The sequence below is a fragment of the Suncus etruscus genome, chromosome 7 (genome assembly GCF_024139225.1).
Source record: "Suncus etruscus isolate mSunEtr1 chromosome 7, mSunEtr1.pri.cur, whole genome shotgun sequence".
NCBI classification, from domain to species: Eukaryota; Metazoa; Chordata; class Mammalia; order Eulipotyphla; family Soricidae; genus Suncus; species Suncus etruscus.
The window spans coordinates 72,784,818-72,795,216 of NC_064854.1; the positions used below are offsets into that span (position 1 = coordinate 72,784,818).

The following is a 10,399-nucleotide window of genomic DNA, read 5'->3' on the forward strand; positions in this document are numbered from 1 at the left end:
AGCGGATGTGAGAAGACAATTCGGTGGTGGGAATTCCCCAGATTCAATGTTAAATATGTACCTGGAATATTACTGTGTACGATATATAAGCCACTATAATTAAAATAAAAATTATATTTAAAAAACGTCAATTATATTGATTTGATTTAATTTTTGTATTAATGCTCAAATACAGAAAAATATTTTGTGAGAATAGTATACTTATATGATATAAGACTGTATCCCTGTTAACAATAACAAAGTTAATAGAGTAAAAAATTGTCTAAGTGAAAGTGTATAGAATATATAATCATAATAAATCAAATGTTTTGCGGTCAGAAGCACATATACTAAAATTGCAGTGATACCAAAGAAGATTAGCATGGTCCTGCACAAGGATTATAAATCAAATATGTCAATTGTATCTAAAATAGAGTTCAGTTGAAAGAAATGCAAATTAAGAAAAAAGAATCTAATATACTACAAATTTTAATAAATTTCTATAAAATAACTTTGTAGTGGTGTATATTCAAGTATCTTTCATTACTTGAAATAACAGGTGAACCAAATTTAAATTAAAAAAATAAGGTATGATGACAAACTAATGAGCTGCTTTACCACAAAGAAACAATGGTTAGAATATAAAAAGAAAGAGAGGATAAATGATATGGAAGATATATAAAAATATTGTTAAATGTAAAAAGAAAAATATTCTCAAAAATAAAGCAATAGATTTGTGTAAAGAATTTTCTTAATGATGGTCATTTTTTAAATTTTAGTTCATATTACATGTGACTATCAATAGAATGATATTTTCTCTGAAAGGTTATATATACATATATATTTATATATATTTAAACTGATAAACAATTTAAAACTCTAAGGAGGGAATAAACAAATCTATAGTTAACAAAATAATAAAGTTTAAAAATTGTGATCCCCAAAGCATAAAAAGTTGTATTATATTCTTACATATTTAAAAAAAGTTTCAATGTTTTGATATATACAAGGAAATGCAAGCATAGTAACATTCTGTATTAGTCAATAGAATAAACATGGAATAGACTGAACTCTGCTGGGATCTCAGGTGCCAGCCACACCTATCTGCCTCTCTTCTATGCTGTGCTACATTTTTGGCCTGACTTCATCCTGTGTGTGGCTCATCTGAGGACAGCTGCGTTCCCTGAGCCTTCCATGGAGGTGAGTCGACATGCCCAGAAAGGGAGGAGCCACTGAACTCTGCTGGATCTCAGATGCCAGCACCCCTATCTGCCTCTCTTCTGTGCTGTGCTGCATTTTCGACCTAATTTTATCCTGTGTGAGGTTCATCTGTGGATGGCTTGCCTTCCCATGAGCCTTCCGTGGTGGTGACTCAACAAGCCCAGAAAGGGAGAAGCCAGAGGAGCACTGCTGCTCCGCTTACCTTCCGGAATCTTCACATCATTTAGCCAATGAATACAACACAACACGTAGAAAAGCCCACAAATACAAGTGTGACAATGGGGAAACAAAGCAGGCCCAGCGCCAGACATAGAGAATGAAGATGGCAACTCTGATGACTTGAACATGACCAACCAACTAATCAGTCTCTCAGATAAGGAGTTTAGAGTTGGAATATGGAAAATGTTCAAATAACTCAAAGAAAGTATAGAAGAAAACACTAATAAGAATCAGGAGAATATGAAGATAGAAATCAGAAAACTCTAACTGAAATTTCAGGTCAAATAACAGGGTCATGAAAAACTCAGTAGATGAATTGAAGAAAAACATGGTTGAGCTTTCCCACGGGATATACAGCAGCTGAGGATAGAATTAGTACACTGGAAGATGAGATGAATAAAAAATCCACACAGCAGAAGAAATTGGGAAAAAGCCTCAAAGCAAATGATCAAACAATAGAAAAACTACTTAAAGAATAGGAAAAGATGAAAATAGAAGTCTACGATAAGCTCAACAGAAACAACTTAAGAATCATTGAAGTCCCAGAGACCCAGGAAGAAAATCTCCAGGAAGAATCAATGGTCAAGAACATCATTGAAGAGAAACTACCAGAGCTAATGAATTCATGCAATCAAATCATGCATGCCTGAAGAGTACCAACTAAAAGAGTCCCCCCCAAAAAAACACCCCAAGGACACATACTAGTAACAATGACGAAATCCCACAGAGAGAGACAGAATTCTGAAAGCAGCAAGATCGAAAAGAAAATTTACATTCATGGGAACATCCTTGAGATTTACTGCAGACCTGTCACCAGGAAACACTCAAGGCCAGAAGGCAGTGGTGGGACATAGTGACAGAACACAATAAATAAATGCTTCGCCTAGAATACTTGCACCCAGCAAAACTCACTTTCAGGTGTGAAGGAACAATACATAGTTTCACAGACAAACAACAGCTCAGAAACTTTACAGCTCAAAACCATTCTTAAAAGAAAAACTGAACGACATACTTTAAGACAAGACTTACCAACAGACACACCAAACTTCGATATAAAGATGGCAATAACTCTCAGGACAATTCTTTCTCTCAATGTCAATGGACTAAATGCACCAGTTAAGAGACACAGAGTGGCTAAATGAATCAAAAAACTCGACCCAATCTTCTGCTGCCTACAAAAAACACACCTGAATAGTCAGAGCAAACATAGACTCAAAATAAAAGGCTGGAGGAAAATCATCCAAGAAAAACAAACCCATAAAAAAGCTGGAGTGGTCATACTAATATCAGATGATGCAAACTTTTATACTTAGAAAAAATTGTAAAAGTACAAAGATGGACATTTTGTATTAATCAAGGGATACGATAAGCAGGAAGGAACCACTCTCCTAACATATATGCACTGAATGAGGGCCAGCAAAATATTTAATACAACTGTTGACAAATCTAAAAAATAATATCAATAACAACACAATTAATTGTGGGAGACCTCAACACGGCATTGTCAACACTTGATAGGTCAACCAGACCTGAAACCCAACAAGAATATACTAGACCTGAACAGAGAAATGGAAGAAAGAGACCTAATAGTATATACAGGGCATTCCACCCCCAGAGGCTGGATACACATTTTTCTTTAATGTACATGAGACATTCTCTTAGGATAGACTACATGCTAGCACATAAAATATACCCTCCATAATATCAAAGAGGATAGAAATTTTTCAGGCTGCCTTTGCTGACCACAAAGCCCTGAAATTATATGTGAACTACAAAGGACACCAAAAGAAAAAATTTAATACCTGGAAGTTAAACCAGCTAATACTAAATAACCAGTGGGTCAAGATGAAATCAAAGAGGAAATCAAAACCTTCTGAAAACAAATAACAATGGAGACACAAACCTTCAGAACTTTTGGGACACAGCAAAAGAAGTACTGAGAGGAAATTTATAGCTTTGCAAGCACACATCAGGAAAGAAGGGGCCATACCTGAATAACTTAATAACTCAGCTCATAGAATTAGAAAGTGTTCACAAAAGGACCCAAAAATAGGGAGACAGAAGGAAACAAATCTGAGAGCAGAAATCAATGAAGAGGAAACCTGAAAAACAATCCCAGAAGATCACCAAAAGCAGAAGTTGGTTCTTTGACAAAATTAACAAGATTGATAGACCACTGGCAAAACTAACAAAGAAAGAAAAGAAAAGAAAGAAAGAAAGAAAGAAAGAAGAAAGAAAGAAAGAAAGAAAGAAAGAAAGAAAGAAAAAAGAAAGAAAAAAGAAGAAAGAAAGAAAGAAAGAAAGAAAGAAAAGAAAGCAAAGAGAAAGAATCTTGATAACTCGTATTTAGGAATGAAAAAGGAGCAATCACTACTGATATGGTAGAGATTCAAAGGGTAATTAGAAACTACTTTGAGACACTCTATGCCACTAAAAATGAGAAATTGGAAGAAATGGATAAATTTTGGACTCTTATAATCTTCACGGTTGAAGGAAGAGGATGTAGCATATCTAAACACACCCATCACTATTGAGGAATTTAAGACAGTAATCAAATGTTTGCCCAAGAACAAAAAGCCCAGGACCAGATGGATTTACTAATGAATTCTTTCAAACTTTTCAAGAGGAACTACTACCAATCCTGGCAAGACTCTTCCATGAAATCAAAAAAACAGGAAAACTTCCAAATAGCTTTTATGAAGCCAAATCACCTTTGATACCTAAAACCAGACAGAGATGCTACGAAAAAAGAAATTGCAGGTCAATATCGCTAATGATATACAGATACAAAGATCCTCAACAAAATCCTGGCAAATAAGATTCAATGCCTCATTAAGAAAATCATCCCACTATGATCAAGTAGGTTTCATCCCAGCAATGCAAGGATGGTTTAACACCAAAAATCTATCAAACATAATACACAACATCAACAACAAGAAAATAAAAAATCACATGATCATATAAATAGACGCAGAGAAAGCATTTGATAAGGTCCAACATACACCCATTCTTGATCAAAACTCCTCAGCAAGATGGGATAGAAGGAACCTTTCTCAATATAGTTGAGGCCATCTACCACAAGCCAGAGGCAAATATTGTCCCTCAATGGAGAAAAACTGAAAGCCTTTACCTCTAAATTCTGGCACAAGACAAGGCTGTTCTCTCTCTCCACTCCTATTCAACATAGCACTGGATGTACGCGCTATAGCGATTAGGCAAGTAAAGATATCAAGGGAATCCAGATATAAAGGAAGAAGTCAAGCTCTCACTGTTTGCAGATGACATGATACTCTACTTAGAAAACCCTAAATTCTCTACGGAAAAGTTTCTAGAAACAATAGACTTCATATAGCACGGTGGCAGGCTACAAACTAACACAAAAAATCAATGGCCTTTTTATACACCAATAGTAATAAGGAAAAAATGGACATTAAGAACAACAACCCCATTCACAATAGTGCCACACAAACTCAAATATTCTTGGAATTAACTTGACTAAAAATGTGAAGGATCTATACAAAGAAAACTATAAAACTCTGCTCCAAGAAATAAGAGAGGAAATGCGGGAAAATGGAAGCACATACCCTGCTCATGGATTGGCAGGATAACATCATCAAAATGGCAATACTCCCCATAGCATTGTACAGATATAATGCGATCCCTCTAAAGATACCCATGACATTCTTCAAAGAAGTGGATCAGGCATTTTTTGAAATTCATTTGGAACAATAAACACCCTAGAATAGCTAAAGCAATCAATGGGAAAAAGAATATGGGAGGAATTACTTTCCCCAACTTTAAAACTGTACTACAACGAATAGCTATCAAAACAGCATGCTATTGGAATAAAGACTGGCCCTCAGATCAGTAGACTAGGGCTTGAATACTCAGAGAATGTTCCCCAGACATACAATCACCTAATTTTAGTTGAGACAGTGTCCTGTCAGAGATCAATTTTTCTGTCTTCTGTCTTAATGCAGCTTTTTTCATCTAAAAAGCTGCCTACGTGCAGTCTTTACTGTGAGCCCTTGAGCTAACAGGAAAGGTATTTACAGCTGCAGGATATTCTCTTTGAAGCCCCGGAGAGAAAGCAAACAACCCGATACCATTCCAGATTTAGGCTACTCCCCTTTAACTTCATGGCTACACAACAAAGCTTGCCCCATCACAAATTGCTGATAGTTCCAGATAGTGAGCTGCAGACCCTACTTTAGGGTCATAGGGCAATTTCTTGAAAGCTGCTGACTTGGGAATGATTGTAAAATTGTCACTGCTTCTCCCTCCCCTCTGGAAGATGATTTACTGCCTTTGTCTCAGGGCTTTCCGCCAAAATGTATGATTGACACCGTCTTTTTTCTTGCCCCTTTCTCATCCTCTATATAAGAGAAGCTGGACCCCCAATAAAGACCACCTTAGACCGGTTATATCGCCTGAGGTCATTATTACTACCTCTCTCAGATTTTTTACAGGTGTGGTTATTCTTCTGACCCAGCCAAATAAAGGTGCGGCCGTCCGAGAGTCTCCCAGCCGATTTCCCGCTGGGCCGGGCCCCCCCCCCCCCCGGGGGGCTTACAGGACCCAGCAAATTTTTATAAAGGAGCAAGAAATCCTAAATGGAGCAAAGAAAGCCTCTTCTACAAGTGGTATTGGCACAACTGGGTAGCCACTTGCAAAAAAATTGAACTTAGACCCCCAGCTATCATGTACAACAGTTAAATCCAAATGGATGAAAGACCTCGATATCAGACCCGAAACCATAAGATATATAGATCAATCATGTAGGTAAAAACTCCAGGATATTGAGACATTGAGACATTGGTGATGGGAATTGTTGTACTGGTGATGGGTGGTGTTCTTTACATGACTGATCCCCCAAATACAATCATGTATGTAATAAAGTTGGTTAAATAAAATTAAAGAAATAAAAAAAGAATAAGCTGGAATCATCGAAACTTATGTAAAAAAAGTTCTAAAAAAGATAGATACTTACTAATCATAAAAATCATTAATAGAAGGCTAAATATAATGACTTATTTTCTTCACAGTTCCTTTACTTTTGATTGTTGCTCTTAGTTAATTAAATTCAATCACAATTCATTGGTTATTGTCTGAAAGAAATATGGAATATGAGATACATTTTTCTCCAATAAGTGACTCCGTAATAGGATTATTGAGATTTTTAAAGTGATGCTTGTTTGGAGATGCAGGTCAGTCAGTAAAGATCATGTCTTGCATGCCTGAGACCTGCAACGTCATATTCCTGGAAACAGATAATAAAAACGTCATATTTTTACATAAACGGTAAATGGCAAAATAAGATCGTTTTTCTAATTCATTGAGGGTGAGTATAAAGGGTTTGTTTCTTGGCACCAATGTTCCTTGGATCTCAGAGTAGTAGTCACCTAGACCCTGAGCAGTGCCTTAGTGTTTACTATGCTGTATTTTTTTTGTTTTATTTGGCCTGTTTTCTCCCCCACGTGCTTATTTCCATTTTAAAATGAACCCCTTAAATGAATCAACTGGACTTAAAGGGAACAAGACTGTGTGTAGACCCTGCATTTACAGGGAGCTCTAAATACTCCATTTGAGTCTGATTACAGTAGTCCCTTGATCCCAACAGATTTAAGAAGCTTTACCACCAGCACACAATACAGTAAGACAGAGATATTTTTTTATTTTCTCATTTGAATTTCCTTTGTTTTTTTGGGGGGGGGCACACCTGTGGTTCTCAGGGGTACTCCTTTCTCTAGGTCGGTGGACCTTATGGGATGCAACAGCATTGAACCCACAGACTCCAAGCAACATTGTATATTATTTGCCTTTTCTTTAAAAAAGTTTTTTTTTATTTAAACACCATGATTACAAGCAATTTTTAGTTAGGTTTTAGTTATTAAAAAAAAAAAAACACCCCTTCACTAATGCAACGTTCCCATAAACCATGCCCTTCATCTCCCACCTCCCCCAACCCTTACCTATATTCAAGGCCTTTTCAATGAACTGTGTGTTCATCCAGAGGCCTTGCTCCTCCTTTACATATATAAGAAACATAAAAATGCAATAGTTTGTATACAATAAGAATATTTTAAATGTATTTGAAAGAAAATATGCTAATTCGACTCATATTTTGTGACTCATTTGCTCATTAATTAGGTAAAACAAAGGATTTCCTTGTTCAGTACAATGGATTTATTTTCTTCTGGGCTTGATATCCATACACAACCCCTGAATAAAGACAAATGTCTTTATGCTTTCTATAGAGGTTGTCTAGAAATCTGTTTTTTGTAATTTTTATGATATAATTGATAAATGTCAATGTAGTGAAATCAGATAAGTATTTTAGATTATTTCAATTTATAATAATTTAAATCTTCTAAATCTCTTCATACTTAACTATATTAAATACATTTTACCAAAATGATTTAAATAGTACAAACCATTTATTAGGCTTCTGAAAAAATGATAAAAATATATAAAACTTGGATTGTGACTTGAAATGTGTATTTTCTCTATAAGTGACAACCTCATTCTTCATCTTTCTACAGGAAGGAGAATTGCTTTACTGCCTTCTTGCATCTCTGGAGAATTTTATCCTCTGGTAGGATACAGCTTCTTTTGGATAATACTTCATCTTTATCCTCACCATTCTATACCATAGTAAAGTCAAGACTTGATACTTTGATTTTAGTTCATTGTGCTACAAGAATACTCAAACTTCAATAAACCTATTTTTATTCAAGGTTAGACATTGTACAATAACTTTACAGTTATAACAAATTAAAAGACAATGTTATCAGAGTATAATTTATACTTGATTGATCTCTTTACTCTATGTCATAAAAATGTAAATGAGTTAGGGTATAATTACTTAATATAGATTTACTACATTCACTGTATATACTTTAAATTAGTTAGAAGAACTTTTCTTAATGCATAAAATCAGAATATCTCTGTGGCTTCTTGATTTTACCACTCAACATAAAAAAAAGCTTTAAAGGCCAGAGCTGTATCATGGTGGATAGGACATTTGCCTTGCATGCAGATAAACCAGGTTCAATTTCTGGCATCCCATATGGTCTCCTGAGCCTGCCAGGAGTGATTTCTGAGTGTAGAACTAGGAATAACCTTTGAACACCATCCAGTGTGGTCCAAAAAACAAAAAGAAAAATAAATGGTTCATAATACATTGTGGAATACACATATTCACAGTCTGATCTTAAATATTATTTCAATTTTCATGGAAAAAATAAACTGCCAATATATTCACTATGAAGCTATCTTACTGCACTTTTCTCATTTTAAACTTAAAAGAATAGCTTATAAACACCACATATTATAAAATATTGAATATAATCTTTAACTAGAAATACTTGATTGAAATCCAGTAAAAATACTGGTGTGATAACTAAAACTACAATGAGATTTTGTGTGTAATAGTTTGTACTTAATTCTTTATTAGAATGTTATAAAATTTTCAAAAAATGTCAAAGACTGGTCTCTCATTCCATTGAAAGCCACACAGGTCAGGGATTACACTAGTGTCATTATAACTCAATAAAGACATCTTATAGTAATCCTATGGTAAATTATGTATACCTGTAACTAATTTTCGTTTTTAGCAAGGCCAATTGAAAACTTTTTTTTCCATTTTTGTCCACACCCTACCGTGCTCCAGGATTATTCTTGTCATTGCACTCAGAAATCGCTCCTGGCAGGCTAGTGGGACTGTATGAGATGCCTGGGATCAAATCCAGGTTAGTCCCAAGTCAGCAGCATGCAAGGCAAACCCTCTACCACTATGATATCACTTCAGCCTCTAAAACATTTATATTTTAAATGTGTAAGAAAAATAAAGTATGCATTTTAAAAATCATACATTGGATTGAACTTTTCATTGTAGGAATGTGCTTCCATTTTAAATAATATAAATTATAAGAATAATCGAAAATATGATACTCTTAGTAGTTGAATAACATAAAATTATACTACATGTATTCTGTAAACGCTGATATCATTTGTAATTGTTGGTGAGTTTTAAATGAGCTTTCTTTGAGCAATAAATAAGAACAGTAAAAACATTAAATTTCTATGAAAATATTTTGCATTAATACTTTGTCTTGCCTTATTTCCAATTCCATATAATCACATTATTTAGTACTCATGGCAAAAATGAGTTAAGCATTGCTTGATATGATCTTGTTTTTTCAGGTAATGAAATTTAGGTATGAATATTTTAATAACTTACCCAAACTTACACAAAATAAGTACCAAAATCTTAGCTGTCTGGCAGTACTCTTAACAAGTATGTTTATGTAAATTTGATTCTCTGAGCCTAGAAACAGTGGGAACCATATTTTCCAGTATAAGTTGCCAGAAATTGATAGCCAAGTGGCAGAGTGAATGTGGGAACATCAACAGCTGAGAACACAGAATTATTCAAGCTGTTATTACTTTATAGTGCAAAGGCAGTAGAAATGAGAAATAGGAAGCAATTCTAAAATGCCTCTGCCTCACTACTGTAAAATATTTTTAATAATTTTAATTTATAGAATTTTATAAAATCGCACAACAAATTAATTTCCACTGAGAAAAAAATACCCTAAAACTGTGTGAATAAAGCAACCCTTCACTGAAGAATCAGTATTGTTGCCCGGTAGTAATTTATTTTGAATCACAGTCCTCTTTTAAGGCATTAGATCACCAACTTGGTGATAGTCTGAATATATAAGGCTCAATTTCATAAGTAGAAATTATAGTACACTATGCTATGGTATTAATAAAAAGAAACAATTAGACATACTTAATTTATAAACTTAATACATTGTGAATGAAATTTGTGTTTTACAAAAATAAGTACCAGAAAATGACTTTTAATGATATTTACAAAGATACCTTACAAAAATTGATCCCATATTGGAGTGATGTATACCTGTTAGGTCATTTGCCTTGAATTTTTAACTAGGCAAAAAACTTTATTATATTT

The 10,399-nt window shown here is 34.4% G+C and overlaps 1 non-coding gene across 1 annotated transcript; it reads left to right on the top strand.

Annotated features, from left to right (window-relative positions):
- Window positions 1-308: 308 nt before the first annotated feature.
- Window positions 309-413, top strand: LOC126014578 (U6 spliceosomal RNA). The gene has a single exon (XR_007497603.1). It is a non-coding gene; the product is annotated as a U6 spliceosomal RNA (small nuclear RNA).
- Window positions 414-10,399: the final 9,986 nt, after the last annotated feature.